The 16,236-nt window shown below is 45.8% G+C and overlaps 1 long non-coding RNA gene across 2 annotated transcripts in view; it reads left to right on the forward strand.

Moving 5' to 3' along the window:
- The window catches only part of LOC113905737, a 298,651-nt gene that overhangs the window by 162,549 nt on the left and 119,866 nt on the right, over positions 1–16,236 (forward strand). The window lies entirely within an intron of this gene.

Raw genomic sequence — 16,236 nt, forward strand, 5'->3', positions numbered from 1 at the left:
TTCTAGAGGTGAGTGTGCAAGGGGTACCTGCTTCTTCTGGAAGGCAGGCTGGGGAGAGAGGCCCGTGCTGAGCAAGTACACTTGCAGCTTTGAATGCTCACCCCCAACCCCCATCACAAGGGGATGGGGGTGGGAACAGTCATGAACTCAGGGGTCTCAGGAATGGGGCTGCTATATTTAGCAAATATAGCAGCAGCACAATATTGGGGATATACTTCTACTACAAATTGTTGTTTATCTGAAATTCAAATTTAATTGAGTCTTCTGTTTTTATCTGGCAACCCTACTTCGGAGTTGATGGGAAAGGGATCCGGGAAAACATGAAGAAGTAGAAGGGCAGAAGTCTGCTGCACAGCAAGGAGATTTTATCGGGGACGGGGACAGCAGCATCATTTCTATGTCAGGTACTTTGAATGAGATTTGCACAGGACAAGGTGCTGGTTAGGGAAGGGCTTCAGATGGGATCTTTATTGATTCTTGAAGAAGGTGAAAAATTACCCGCAAAAGGAAGATGGTGGGAGCTGATAAAGGACATTCCAGGCAAAACAAAGCAAGTCCAAGGCACAGAGAGTAAAACACCTCCAGTATCTGTCTCCATGAAGCCTTTCTGGTCCCACCCAGAGGAATTCATCTCCTTTCCTCTGTGTTCTCACGGCCATTTGATGAAGCCTAATTGCTGAGGTGAGTGCCAAAGAATTGATGCTTTCGAAATTGTGCTACTGGATAAGACTCTTGAGAGTCCCTTGGACAGTAAGGAGATCAAACCAGTCAATCCGAAAGGAAATCAACCCTGAATATTCTTTGGAAGGACTGATGCTGAAGTTCCAATACTTCGGCCACCTGATACGAAGAGTTGACTCCTTGGAAAAGACACTGCTGCTGGGAAAGATTGAGGGCAGGAGGAGAAGAGGGTGACAGAAGATGAGGTGGTTGGATGACATCACTGACTCAATGGACATGAGTTTGAGCAAACTCAGGGAGATAGTAAGGACAGGGAAGCCTGGCATGGGGTTGTAAAGAGTTGGACACAACTTAGCGACTGAACAGCAACAAATCGCTGAGCTCTTGTGCTTTCTGCTATTGAGATGTCTGTGCTGTGGCCCCATCAAGTTACAAGGGGCAGGTTATAGAACAGACTCATCTACTGTTCTAGTTGAGCAGTAAACCCAGCAGAACAGACCCTGCTTTTTGCCAAAGATTAAGAACAAATACATCAAATATTTTATTTCTCAATGCAGAATTTTTCATATATGTCCATGTAGTTAAATAAACACAGAGAACTGATTTATAAAACATCAGACCTTAAATATCTAGGATTGCTTCCCCACGAGAGAAATTAACAACATGAAACTAAACCAAATGGAAAAATAAGTAAAATTCCTTGCATTCCCTAAGACTTATCCCCAAGCTAACCCACACTGCTTCAATATAGAAGGTCAATTCTCTATTGCTCGTCTCAACAGTCTACTGCTTTTGAATGTTCTGTCTCAGAGGAGAGAGACTGTCCTACACCCATGCATGTGACAGTTTTATCCCCCCCTCCCATTTAGAACTTCCCCATTACAGTTCTTCAAGTTATGGTGCTGCATAATTAAACAAGCAGGACCATGCTTTCTGCCCTTTGGGGCAGAGAAACTGAGAAACCTCAGGTGTCTATGGGAGGACTTTTCCACCATATTCTTCCCATAGCTGTATGGTTTAGGGGTAATTCACCCAGCAGTAGTGGGCTTCCCTGTGGCTTAGATAGTAAAGAATCTGCCTGCAATGCATATGACCCAGGTTCGATCCCTGTGTCAGAAAGATCCTGTGTCAGAGAAGGAAAATGGCAACCCACTCCAGTATTCTTGCCTAGAGAGTCCCATGGACAGAAGGATCCTGGTGGGCTACAGTCCATGGGGTCATAAAGAGTCAGACATGACTGAGCGATTGACCCCCAGAGATAAGAAGGTGGAGAAAGTGGCTTCGTCTAGCAGCTTTAAAATGGGAATAAATGTCCTTTTTGTGTGTATGTTTGGAAATGTTGCTTTCCAGAGCTTCACCAACCAAATTAAGTGGGTTGTGGTTTTGTTCTGTTTTGCTTTGTTGGTGGTGGGGAAAGGTTATTGGGGAAATTATACTTTACCCATCTAAGGTTCAGAGTCTAAGGGTTCAGAGTGGTTTGAGCTTTTCAACTCTAGCAGTGTTTATCTTGTCCCCTCAGTTAATACTGTGTGTTGTTTTCCTCTTTCTTTTATGTATTTGCTAAAAGTGCTGACCACTCCAGGATTTTACTCAGACCTCTGAGCACCTCTGTTGATTTATCTTTACCTGAGAAATGCCCATATCCGGCCGTATGTTCCATCTGTACAATCTCCCTTTTTTTGGCACCATGCAGAGAGCCTAGTTGCCTTGGCCTTTCTTGGCCCTTGCACCTCTTTGGGGTCGAGTTAATCCCATGCTTTCTTTGGGCCCCACAGAGGGTTGGTTTCTGCTCTCCTGCGCCACCTGCTGTAACCTGCTCCAAATGCAGGCTTCCGGGCTCCAGTCCCAGGCTCCCCACAGGAGCCAGAGCCAAAACCACCGCCCAAGCAGATGTTACTTAGGCTGCCAGATTTCTGTCCTGGTCTTATCTGTGCTGCCTCCACTGGCTCACCCGATCAGAATCCCAAATGTCCCCAGATGACTTGCCCTAAGTCACGCAGACCCTGAGCTCCTTGGCCAGAAGAAAGGAGGCTGCCAGTGTGGGGGTTGGTTGGTGATCAGGGGCTCCTGCCAGCTTGCTGAATATGTGGTCAGTGGATGCCAGCCTCTGCCCAGTGGTGAAAATGCAAATGGATGTCTGTGACAATATCAACACACCCAGGGTACTGATCCTTTCATGGGCTCACCAACCTGTCCCCAACATGTTCCTTAACTTAGCTACTAGTTTTCTCTCAAGCTGCTCAGGAACCAGAAACATTTTTTTGTTGTTTTGTTTTTAGCCACTCTGGACTTTCTTATATCCTCACAAAACTTGGTAATTCTAATCAAGGCACCCCAAAGAAAGTGGAATGCTGCTATTTATTCCCTATTCTAGGTTACAGATCTCTTGATGGTCAGGACTTTGGCAAGTGTTTATTCTCTCTCACACAGCCTGGCACATAGTATGTGATTCCCAGAAGTTTGTTGAAACGCACAGATTCTCTCCACCCAAATTCCTTCTTAGAAGTCCTTCTCTATTCTCCTATTTAAAGTAAAAGCTGTCAGATGTGAGATTCTGATAGTTCATTCCTGATTTAAACCTGAAAAAAGAGAAATCTGACTTGGTAGAAAGAAGTGATGAGTGAGAGCTGTGATTTCTGTTAGTACTCTGATAAGGATGAGGATGGTCCCCAGCTGTTGTCTCCAGCTGAGGTTAGAAAAAGTAGCAACATGTGTGTGCAGGGGAGAGTTGGGTTAGATAAGAGATAGAACTTCCTGAGAGCAAAGGTTACAGGAGACTCTTATAAATTATGAATGGAGGTTTACGCCAGCAATCATGCTAGATACACATCCACTGAGTTCAATAAACGTTTATTAAGTTCTTACATGTTGCCAACACTGTGCTAGAAGGTTGGTAACACATAATTCCTGACCACAGAGAAAACTGAGACATGTAAGCAGACAATTTGAAATCATTTCCTAAGTGCCACAAGAGAGGTGTGCCAGGGGCATTGTGGGAGCATGATGAAGGGGCACTGATTCAAGCTATATAGCCAGGGTTTCCTGGAAGAGGTGGTATATGTACTGTGTTTTACCACTGGATGAGAGATATCTCAGTGAAAAATGGAATCAGTGCATTTTTAAAAAGGTGAATAGTTGGATTAATTGATGTAGAACCATCCATAGATGACAGAAAATCCCTTCAGTCCTTCTGAGTTGAGTCATTTGCAGAACAGTATTGTCTCAGGAAATGTTTTACAACCCTGGTGGCAAAAGAGTGCTCAGTTTTCTGTTCCATTATTGGGATAGCCTTTCATAATTTTAGAATGGTAAAGGTAAAGGAGGGAATTTTATTTTCTCCACGTGTCATGATCCTTTAAGCAGCCTCCGTGTTTCAAAATCCTGAGCACTGCAGAGCTGGTACGCTCTGAATGCATCAGATTTGACATCTCTGGGGGCTGAACACTCCTGCAGACAGGAGCCCTAGAGTGGGCATTCTCCATGCGATCCAGGGTGCCACAGCCTGCCTGCTGGATTGGTGAGAATGGACAGGCTGCTACCTAGGAGCTCTCTCAACAGCTACTCCTTGGTCTTTGTGTGTGTGTGTTAAAGTAATTTTTACTGGAGTATAGTTGATTTACAATGTTGTGTTAGTTTCAGGCATACAGCAAAGTGAGCCAGTTATACGTATATCCACTTTTGTAATATTCTTTTTCCATAGAGATCATTACGGAGTATTGACTAGCATTCCTTGTGTTATACAGTAGGTTCTTTCAGCTGTCTGCTTTGTATATAATGGTCTGTTTATGTCAGTCTCAGTCCCTCAGTTTATTCCTCCCCCCCTCCGCCCCTTTCCACCTTGGTAACCTTAAGTTTCTTTTCATCTTAAGTTTCTTTACTTCTGTGACTCTCTTGTGTTTTGTAAATCAGTTCATTTAAACAGCTACCCTTTGAATTCCAACAGATTATTTTACCAGGCCCCATTGTACAGATGGGAAAACTGAGACTGACGACCGTGAAGCCACTTCCTCAGTCCTGGGGAATAATGGGTGGCTGCCGTGTGTTAATTTAGCCTCTTGTCTGTCACTTCAGTGCTGCAGCTAGTACTTCCCCAGGGTGGGAACCTCTGAGAGGCATTTTTCCCAGAAAGAAGTGCTTTTGAAATGGCAGGCCAGTTAGTAATGGCCCGTTTCCACTGGATACCCGGCTTACGGGACTGGCATGGTGGGGGTGGGGGTTCCCAGCCTCCTCCAGGGAGGCCACTCAGCCCCAGCCATGGCAGCTGGTGTCTGCAGGCTCATATGAGGGGGGACAAAGAGTGTCGCCCCGGCTGCGGACCCGAGCCCTCCACGCCCACTCGCCGGAGGCGGCCCCGCAGGGTCCGTGCCAGGCGCTGTGTCGCCTCTCCACCCCCTGCCAGGGCCCCTCCGCTCATCTGCTCACTCTCAGAACTCCTGAATGGGTCTTTGTGTGCACCCCAGGAGCTGGCTGGGCAGAGCCCCGATCGAAATGCTGGACCGAGATATCTCCTCTGGGTCCAGGCGCCGCTCGGCGCACTGCCCATCTTGTGGGAGGCAGGTCTTTATTTTGCCGCTGGCCTGTTCTGTTATCTGGGAGCAAGCTGGGGCCCGGGTGAATGGGAGAATGTTCTTCACCCCTGCACAGTGGGGTCATGGCCAGGGCCATGGGGACGGTGGTGCCTTGGTCCCTTCCTGGAGCTCTCTTTTCCACTCTCTCTCTTTGCTAAATATTTTGCCCCCAGAGGTGACTCTACTAATATTAATACCAAGAGGGCAGTTAAATGGTCCCACCTTAGGTGCCAGGCATTGTGTTAATAAAGGTTTTATCCCATTGAGTTAAGTCTTCTCAACAATCCCGTGAGATATGTCCCCATTATTATCCCCATTTCACAGGTGAGGAAACCAAGGTCAGGAATGTTAAGGAACTTACCCTGGTGATTCTGAACACAGATTGAATGGCCTTCAGGACATCACTCAACAGACATGAAAGTCCTAAGGCCGCTTCTTGCTTGGCCCCTTGAGCAATCACCAGGCTCCAGGGGGCCGGCTGCCTCAGGGAAAGCTAAAAAGAAGCAAAGCCTGGTTCTGGCAAAAGGGCTTTCTCAAGTCTCATCTTGTTTATACTGTCATCCCTTTGTGCTCTTTTTAAAAATAAAGTCAAGAGTAGCATTTTATTTTTTGAGATAGAAGAAACTAGGGACTTCCCTATAGCTCAAATGGTAAAGCACTGCCTGCACTGCAGGAGACCAGGGCTCGATCCCTGGATCAGGAAGATCCTCTGCAAAAGGAAATGGCAATCCACTCCAGTATTCTTGCCTGGAGAATCCCGTGGACAGAGAAGCCTAGCAGGCTGCAGTCCATGGGGTCGAAAAGAGTCAGACATGACTGAGCGATAACACACACACACAGGGACGTCTAAGGAAAACTTGAGATTTTTCCATGTTGGAAATTTTACTAAAGAGCCCTACCCTCACTCTCAGGAAATAACATGGTTTTGTGAGGCAAACACGACTGAAAACTAGAGCCCAGGATTGGCCTCGGGGAGACTCTCTGCTGTGGCCAAGCGTCCTGCTCTCATGAGGGGATAGACCCTAATCCCAGGTGACCGAACCTTCAGTGCTCTCTGGGCGGGCTGAAGTTCAGGCACCAATTTGGCTTTGACTCTTTTCTTAGTAGATAGAAGCAGTGGTCATGGCGCCATCTGTATCCACACGCGTCTGGCAGGGCTGCCTAGCTTGAGTGATGTGGTCCAGGGCAATCTTAGGGAGCAAAGCTCAGTGGCCCTTTTCAGGCACAGACATTAGAGCCATGGATTTTAGAACAATCCTGTTAGCTGAGCCAGATGGCCAGCTGGAAAGCGCTGTGAGTATTTTTCTACTGGCAGAGAGGCTAGAGCCATCTATGGTCAAACAGACAAAAACAGCAGAAAGAATGCAGTTTAGATCTTGAGAAGAACTTCCCGTCGTGTATCACAGTATGCTGATAATCAGGCACAATAGATTGTCCTTTAGAGTCTGTATTTGCTTGTTTCTTTTCTTCATTTTCTCTCTCTCTCTCTTTTTTTTTTTTTTTTAAAGAAAAGATTACTCTTCACCCCTAGGCTCTTACTGCAGTACATGCTACTTCTGGGAAAAGGGGAATACAAATGTCAGAGGCCTTATGGAGAGGGAGATTCCTTTATGTCCATCTTTCACACATAACAAGAAGCTGTATAGAACTGGAATCTTCACAATTGTGTGTGATATGGTGTGTTCCCCTCTTTCCCCCACTGTGAAGAGTTAATATCCATTCCTAGCCACTGTTGCATTCAGCCCCAGAAATGACAATGCTGTCAAGATGTGTGAAGTAACTGAGTAATTTTTCTATGCATTATTCTCCAAGTTGCTTTCTATGATCTTTATGCATTGCTCTGATACCCAAGGATCTTTACCCAAATATATTTCTCCATGAAGCCATTCCCATCACCATGGAGTATTATTATGGTCTAATTGTGGTGATACATAATAAATACTTGTGTTTTCAGTAACTGAAGCATAAGCATGGCAAAGAAATCCCCCTCAAAGTCAAGAGAATAGCCTGTGGACATTTGTGGCCCTGAGATGCAGGGTATGGAACAAACAAGAGTCACAGTTGCCCGTGAACTCCTCGTTCTGTTCCAGATCTTCTCCACTCAAGCTGTGGTCATTCTGTAGTGTTTTTCTTAGTAGTCCCTTGTTCCTTTTTTTTACTGTGCTCATCTCATTTCTGAGAGTGGGACTCACTATTAAAAGATGTAATAGTGTTAAAGTGAGCTGAATTCAAGAGCTTGAGGCATAATTCAGGATAGACACAGGAAAGGACTTTCTAATTGTGACAAGGCGGATGTAGAGGAGAGAAACCCATTGAAATAGGACAAATGAAATTTACCACTAGTACATGGGCTACTGAAGCTTGAGCAACTTTCTGGGTCTCAGTCCTTTATTCATAGGGTGACATGTGAGTCTCTGGACAGCTTCCTGTCTATGAATAAAGCTGTCCCTTCATCAGTTGGATTTTGGTTGGTACGCAGTGCAGAATCACCACGTTTGGGCTGTGAACAGTAGGCAACAGGGCATCACCAAGAGTGAACAGAGACGCATGTATCAGAAGACTCAACTGAGAGCATGTGTAAAATGGATTGCAGCTGGTAGGAGCTGTTATTGGGAAACTAAATGGGAAGACAGAGGAAAAGTCCAGCAGAGAAAAAATGAGACCGTTGACCAAGGATGATGGCAGCAAGAATCAAAGAAAAGGACTGATTCAAGAAGTAGAGGGAGAAAGAATGGACAGAGCTTGGCAACTAAGCAGCCAGGAAGGAGGGGCTTGGGAGGGAGGAAGAGTCACTGTGACACAGTCGCTATGCCATTTCCCCGGGGAGCACTTGGGCATTTGTCCAGTGGCCAGTGGGAGTAACTGAACTTTCTGCACTTTTCTTGCTGAGAAACAAGGAGAGAGGAGCAGTGGCCCATTCGCTCTGTAAACTTACCCCTATAACCTATCATTATGGGTAAACCATGGCCTTGACATAGGGTGAGTGGGATCATATGACTCCGTTGCCACTGCTGTGGCCCCACTTTTAAAGGTGATGCTCTCTGACCCTCAGGTTCCTGTGAGTTACTGGGGCTCTCTGCATGCAGAAGCAGGGAGAATTCTCCGAAGAACTGAGAGGGAAACTTTTTTTTTTTTAGCAGAAAGTGCTATAGCAGTATCCTGCATGACCAGCAGCACTGGGTGACAGTCAGTATTGTGAATGACTTCACACGTTCACTCTGCTTGTTACCATTTTCCAACTCATAATTCCAAGGCTCTGGTACCAGATTTCCTTGGCGTTAATGCTGAAATGGGAAATGAGTGGCAGATGGGTTCTGTGTTCATTGCTATCATGCAGCCTGAAGACAGCGGGCATGGGGAAGGGTAGGGAAGATGGCATCCTAAATGCCTTCAAGATGAAAGAGTTCAGTGTGGGACCGCTGGGCTTGTCTCAATGGCATCTCCCTGCTGGCCTCTCAGATAACCTGGCACCACATTCTTTACCCTGACTCCAGAACAAGAAAGAATATTCTTTCAGTAAGCAAAGCCCAGATGTCTAAAGCTCTTTCTTTAAAAACAAAAAGCCCAGGGGGTTTCCTCTTAGGATCCAGGTTGGTCTCTGGCCAAGGACCTATGAAATCCCCTGAAGATGAGCATCTCTGAAGGATCCAGCTGTATTAGTTAAGAGCAAGAAATTTGACTCTTCTCACAACCTCATTTGACTTCCCACATTGAGGCTGCTTTTAGCCTAAGGTATCTCCCCCCCACCACCCTTGGCTAGAAATGTCAGTATCTACTCTTCATTAGTTAATATAGGAAAACTAAGCATCCTTGTTGTTAGGTCAGGTAACCTTCAGTTTGTAAATTTCCCTCCAAAGCATGGAGATGGGGTTACTCCTGCCTGTCATGTTCCCACTGCGGCTGGAAATTGCTAGAAAGCTTCTGGGTCAGTGCGGTGTGCTTTGGATGAACCCATTCCTAGGAGGGTTTTCAGTATCAAGCCTCCTGCTCATAATGCCAGGTTTTTTGATAAACTTGTTGAAGCCACCTAAGTTCCCTAGAAGGTATTTATCCATCTACAAATGAGACTTGCCCTGATTTCTTTAGATTGAAAATGACAAGTTGGATCCTGGAACTCTACTCCATCTGAGTAGGAGAGCTCAGTACTGAATGACTGCTCTAGGTATTTCTGGATACAATATGGGTCATCTTTTCCTGTGAGAATGTGTCCAAATCTTACTTTTCAAGAGACTCTGTTTTCCCATCTGAAGAATTCCCTCAGACTCTGACTGTGAACCTGTACCTCTGTTACTTTCGTTATCCATATACTGATGCCAAGAATTGAGGATGCAATTCTGTGATCATCTTCTTCTTGTTGCAGGGCTATTTGGCTAATCTTGCAGGCACCTCTCAGAGACAGTGAGTTCTCAATGATCTGCACATGGATTACATGCTTTGTGAATTATTCACAGATAATTTTTAATTCCAAACTGGCTGTGCGACTGCTTGACAGGCTCCCGTGAAGATACTCCTCAAGGTTTTCCCCTCATTCAGGGACACATGGGGAACATTTCGCTTTCTAATGTTCACATGATAGAAAATAAACGGGAAAGTAAGCTGATTGAAAAGTCATCAAATGTAACAATTTCCAAATCAGGAAAATAAAAAACAAAACAAAACTTTAGGGTAATCCCTTATGGAATTGGATTATTTCTACCCAAACATCCCTCTATGATTATTAAAAAAATAATAAAGAAAAATCAAGCAATGTATAGACTGACTTCATCTTCCTCCCAAAGCCACAGCTGACAAGAATGGAACTGCAGTATTGAACCCTAAACTGAGTGGAAGCTCGGGAATGAGAGAGGGTATTGACACACAAGAATTCTTCTGCCAACTTGGGATCCCATGGGGCTTGCACTAAAAGCTTCCCTAGTCCTTTCTCAAGACAGTCTTCAAGGGAGCTGACTCTGAGCCATCTGGTCCATCCTTTTAAGTGCAACGAAACCCAATCAAGCAAGGTAAAACCAAAATGAAAATCAGTTGCGCCTTGTCCCATCTTTGGTCGAGGCCTCCCGCGCCTCTACCACCTTAAACGTGGAGCGTGTGCATTCTGCGTGCAGAGACTGCATGGGGTGGGCCCCTGCCCTTTTCAGGGAGGGAATGTAAGCAGATCCCCAAAGAAACTGCCTGGCTCAGCAATTTAGGGGCTTGTTGTGACTGGCCTGGCCTAAAAGAATTCAGCAAGCTGCACCTTTGCCAAGGAAAATGCAAACGCTTCCCCGAAACAAGCGTTGAGGGTGATGGGCTCATCTGTGAACCCAAGCAGGAAAAGCAAGGCAGACAGAACATTCAGGAAATCGGAGAGGCTCCTTAGAGATGGTTTTCTCACTGAGCCATGGGCGGAGGCCGCATGAGCTGATGAGGTGATATCCGGCAGGGTGAGCGGGGTACAGAGTGGGAGGAGCTCGGGCGGACGGCTTCCTCCGTCCACCCTGAACCTCCTGATCTCCCTGAGGAGCAGAGCCCCATTTCTTACCTAGTCCAGCTCCTCCCTGGTGCCCCAGTGGTCCTCTGCTGGGCTCATCATCTGTCACCTTGCCCTGGACCCTGAGCAGTTGCCAGGGGTGCTCTCAGCTCTTCTGAGGCCAGGAAGAACCCTGCCATGACCTGACTCCGCCTGCTTCTGGTGGCCCCTCGCATCTCTTTTTTTGTTAAAAATGTAAAAAGAGCACAGACCGTATTTTGTACATCATCTTATGGCTCAAACAGTACAGAATCTGCCTGCAATGCAGAAGACCCAGGTTCGATCCCTGGGTCAGGAAGATTCCCTGAAGAAAGGAATGGCAATCCACTTCAGTATTCTTGCCTAGAGAATTCCGTGGACGGAGGAACCTGGTGAGCTACAGTCTTTGGGGTTGCCAAAGAGTCAGGTGACTAACACTTTAACTTTCTCAAATCCCCCTATACTTCTTGGTAGACGTTTTACATTTGGCTGCCACCTGCCCCTGCTCCACCTTTGTGATCTCGAAGTCCATAGGCCTGATGACCCAACTATATACCTTGTGCTGACCATGGTCCCCAGCTGTAGCGGTCACTAAATCAGTGGTTGTTAGTTGACAGATAGTAATTAAGATTACTACGGGACATTCTTTAGCATGATGTTTTTTTTTTGGCTAACACTTGTATTTCTATTTCTGTCACATGTGTGAGCATATAGGAGGTGTTCAGTCAACACCTGACGGATTCAGATCTTTCTGATGGATTAACAATCTTTTGCAGCCAGGAAGAAACTAAGTCTTATGATGAGTCTGGCTTCCTCTCTGCTTCTTTGTGCTCAGGAGATCTTTCAGGACTTTGTTCCTACTACACCCCTCAACATTTACCCTTATACCCACCTCTCACCATCTCTTGAGACCCAGGATGGTTTTGGAAACATCCCTGGCATCTTGGACCTCCCTTGAGGGTCTCTCCTCACTTCTCCCTACCTCTGAATTCCCTTATTGGTCTCTTGTCTCTCCCTTTTCCTCCAACCTTAAACTCTGTCTTTTCCCCTCCTCTACTTAAGCCCTCTGTCCTCTCAGTCAGAGGTCAATTCTTTAATGCATCGTTTCTCTCGTCTGCCACCCCACCAGCTTTGCCCTCATTTTACAACTCTGCCCCAGCCGTCATCATACAAGCAAGCCACACACAAACCGCGTACCAGCATCTCTCAAAGTCCCATACCTTGCTTTCTTCTTTGTTAGCAAGCTTCACCTTTTTAATTTCTCCCGCCCCTATTCTTCCCTCTTCCCACCTGGCGCAGGAAGTCTTACACTCAAAAGATACCATGACAGGCAACAATTTCACCTATGCTTTTTATCAGCACTGTGTGTCATAATACACTCACACTGGAGGTGGTATTTTTATTTTTATTTTTTTCATTTTTTTGAATAGAAGTACAGTTGATTTACAATGTTGTGTTAGTTTCAAGTTATAGCTAGTGTTTCAGTTCTACATATCTGTCCTTTTTCAGATTCTTTTCTGTTACAGGTTATTATGAAATATTGAGATAGTTCCCTGTGCTATACAGTAGGTCCTTTTCGGTTGTCTATTTTATATATAGTAATGTATTAATTGCATCCTCCTAATTTATCCCCCTCCCCCACAGTCTCCCCTTTGGTAACCATAAGTTTGTTTTCTGTCTGCGGGTATATTTCTGTTTTGTAAATACATTTATTTGCATTGGAGGTGATATTGTTAAAATTTACCATAATCTTTTTATAATGCTTATTAATTTTAGGTTCTGTCTTTACATTCTGACATAATGCATAACAATTTTCTTTTCCTTTGTTTCTATGTCTTACTGATGCATTTTACATGTGTATATTTTTGCTCATTTCCCCATGAGAATGGCCAACAATGAAATTAACTTTGGAGGCAGCCTTCAAATAGAGATTAGGCAACACTCAAACAGAGAAGATAAGGAAGAAATTCAGACATGTAGAGTTGGGGGTGGTGGCGGTGGGTCTTTGACAAGCTGGCTTCTAAAACCTGAGAGTCTCCATAACCTGATGAGCGTATGGGAGTGTGGCCCTCTCCTTTGTGTTTTGCACTGTACTCAACGTATTTGCCTCACCTGGGAAGTACTTAAATATTGGAATTACCTGAAAGAGTGAAGTAAATGATTCTATTCAAGGGAGAGAGGTTAAGACTTAAGCACATTTTTGATTTAGGTGATCACTGAATATATTAGGGTGTGAGATCCCTCAATAGGAGTTACATGCCCTATGGGAGAATTTTCTGCATTTCTTTTGTCCTTTCTCCTTTTGGCAGTCAGGTTTTTCAGAGACCCCAACACTCTCAGAGCTAGAGGGATGCCTGGGGTTATTTCTGTCCAGGAGGTCTTCCTGCCTGGGCCCATCCTTTGACCAAGGAACTTCCAACAACAGAACCCTCCTGATCTTCTCCAGACAGAGCAGATCCTTTTACTTTTGGATTGAACTAGCAGAATATTTTTCTTCTGTGAGTCAAAAGCATTCTCTTTGGAGTTTCTCCCCATTGGTTCCACCGTATTCCCTCAAACCTAGAGCAGATCCCATCACTTTCTACCTGAGAGCCATTTGGATAGTCGAAGATGACGGTTATTTCCTATACGGAGTTGTATCTTCACCTGCGAAAACATTTCCACTTTTCCAGCGTCCTCCTGAGATTACTGCTGGTCTCTTCTATACTATGGCTGTTCTGTTATCAGCGCGCTTGATTTTGCCTGCTGGGGGGTCCAGAGCAGAAGGGGATGCTCCGACTAGCCCAAAGGGGAACGAGAGTCTCCCTCCCACCCCCATCGTTTTCCCAGTTCTGCCTCTGACCCTGTGTCCTTCACATGCTGCAGGCCCTCTGTTATTTCCTCCTTTGGAAGTATTCCTGGACTCGTATTCCATCCTTCATAGCAGACCTGTCACTGAAGGTCCTCAGGTTGAGATCCAGTTACATGAAAAGGAATCTTTTGTTTTGTTTTTGCAGCTTTCCATGAATTCTCCAAATCCTTAGTGCTGTTTTTTTTGACTTGACTTCAGTTTATAACAATGTGTAAGCATCTTCACGCCGGGGAGGCCTGGTGTGCTGCAGTCCATGGGCTCACAAAGAATCAGACACGACTGGGCAACTGAACAACAAGAAGCATCTTCAGGGTTGGTTGCCTTTTTTGTATTCGGTCCAGAGCCCAGTGTAGGTCTGAGGAATATTTAATGAGTCTGTATTATGAGTTGACATTTCTCCTTCATCGCACCATTTCATTTTCTTTTGTCCAGGGTGTTTGTGTGTTTGTTTTGTCTTCAGTCCTATAGTGTCAAGGTTGCTTATGGAGAAGGAGCCAGTGAAGAAGCCGTTTACTTTTATTTTTTAATTTTTATTTTCTTATTTTTATTGGAGGATAATTACAATATTGTGATGGTCTCTTAAAAAGCAGAAACATCACTTTGCTGACAAAGGTCCCTATAGTGAAAGCTATTCTTTTTCCAATAGTCATGTATGGATGTGAGAGGTGGACCATAAAGAAGGCTGAGCACTGAAGAATTGATGCTTTCCAATTGTGGTGCTGGAGAAGACTCTTGAGAGCCCCTTGGATTGCAAGGAGATCAAGCCAGTCAATCCTAAAGGAAGTCAACCCTGAATATTGAAGTACTGATGCTAAAATTCGAAGCTCCAATACTTTGGCCACCCAATGCAAAGAACTGACTCATTGGAAAAGACCCTGATGCTGGGAAAGATAGAGTGCAGGAGGAGAAGAGAGCAACAGAGAATGAGATGGTTGGATGGCATCATTGACTTTAATGGACATGAGCTTAAGCAAACTCTGAGAGATAGTGAAGGACAGGGAAGGCTGGCATGCTGCAGTCCATGGGGTCGCAAAGAGTCCGACATGGCTTGGCTACTGAACAATGACTACCATACATCAACATGAATCAGCCATAGGCATACATGTTTCCCCTCCCTCCTGAACCCCCAAGTCTACTATTTTTACTCCCAGTTCGGTCTTATCACGTGATTCAGCACAGAGCTGCTACCAACATCAGGGAGGTAGTGGAGTTTAGATAGAGATCAGTGGGGACTGGCCTGAGTTTTGGCTCACTGAAAGTAGTATGCGGTGGCCCCAGACCCCTGACCAGGACAGCCAGAAGAGTCATGGAGGCAATACGATATGGTGGAAAGAGCTCCAGGCTGAAATAGATTTAGGTTTGATCCCTATCATGGTCACTTATTTTATGGGCACTTAACCACTCTGAACTCAGTTTCTTCATCTGTAAAATGGGGCTAACCCAACTCCATCTCAGAAATGGTATGAGGGTGAAACGAGACAGTGTGTCCCCACGCAGGTGGTGGCATGTGAACTCTGACCAGGGCACTGTTGTCATTCTGTAGTTTCCTTACTCTGTTCTAGCAAATAACGAGCATCCCAGCAGGCCCTCTGGGATGCTCGTTTGAGCATCCTCTGCTTTTGGTATGATCACATAATGATGCAGTCTTTCCGGCAGGCTTGCTCTGCATCTCCCGTCTGTGTCACACCCAGCACACTGTCCTCATGATTGCCCAGTCGATCAATATCAATACTCCTTCAGGGTACAGCTTATTGCCCTGCACCAAGGAAGGTCTGGGAGTAGCATCCCCCCTCCCCATCCCCATATCTCCAGAGATTGAGCACAGTCTAAATGGGGGAAGGGCAAGGAAGCTGGAAGACTCGGGCCCTTAACTCCACCAGTGGCCTCTCTAGGGCACTGGATCCCTTTCTTGGGTGCGTGATCCTCCGATTCTGTTTGCAGATAGAGTGGCATATTTGATTTCCTCCTTGCCTGCCAGGGTGGGGCTTCCCTGGTGGCTTGGATGGTTGAGTCTGCTTGCAATGCTGGAGACCTGGGTTCCAACCCTGGGTCAGGAAGAAGAAGGAATTCCCTGGAGAAGGCAATGGCAACCCACTCCAGTATTCTTGCCTGTAGAATCCCATGGACAGAGGAGCCTGGCAGGCTACAGTCCATGGGGTCGCAAAAGTGTCAGACAAGACTGAGAGACTAATGCTTTCACTTTCACTACTGCCAGGGTAGGTGGAAATGAATGAGATGGAATCTCTCCAGAGAAAGACACTGTTTTAACATAACAGTCTGTTTCCATCAAGGTGGGAAGCAGGGAGTTGCCAGGACTCCAAAAGGCCAGGTGTCAACACTGATGCGAGTCCAGGAGCCTGGACCATCCTCCTCTCCCCAGATGGCAGACATCACGCCCCTCTCCCCAGAAGAGCCTCATGGGAATATCCAACTTCATGATCCATTAGGGCCAGTGAGGGAATTGGACATGAAACAGAGGCAAGTGGTGGCCAATCACCAGGTCCACACAGAGCATAAACTGTGCAAGCTCATGACTCATGCCATACTCACCTGGACCAGAGACCCCCAGACACTGGGAACTCTGTCTCCCCAGACTGTTTCTCTGGTCAATTACGGAGGACCTCGACCCTGCAGCTCACGCTGGGACTGTT

Source organism: Bos indicus x Bos taurus, chromosome 15 (genome assembly GCF_003369695.1).
Source record: "Bos indicus x Bos taurus breed Angus x Brahman F1 hybrid chromosome 15, Bos_hybrid_MaternalHap_v2.0, whole genome shotgun sequence".
NCBI classification, from domain to species: domain Eukaryota; kingdom Metazoa; phylum Chordata; class Mammalia; order Artiodactyla; family Bovidae; genus Bos; species Bos indicus x Bos taurus.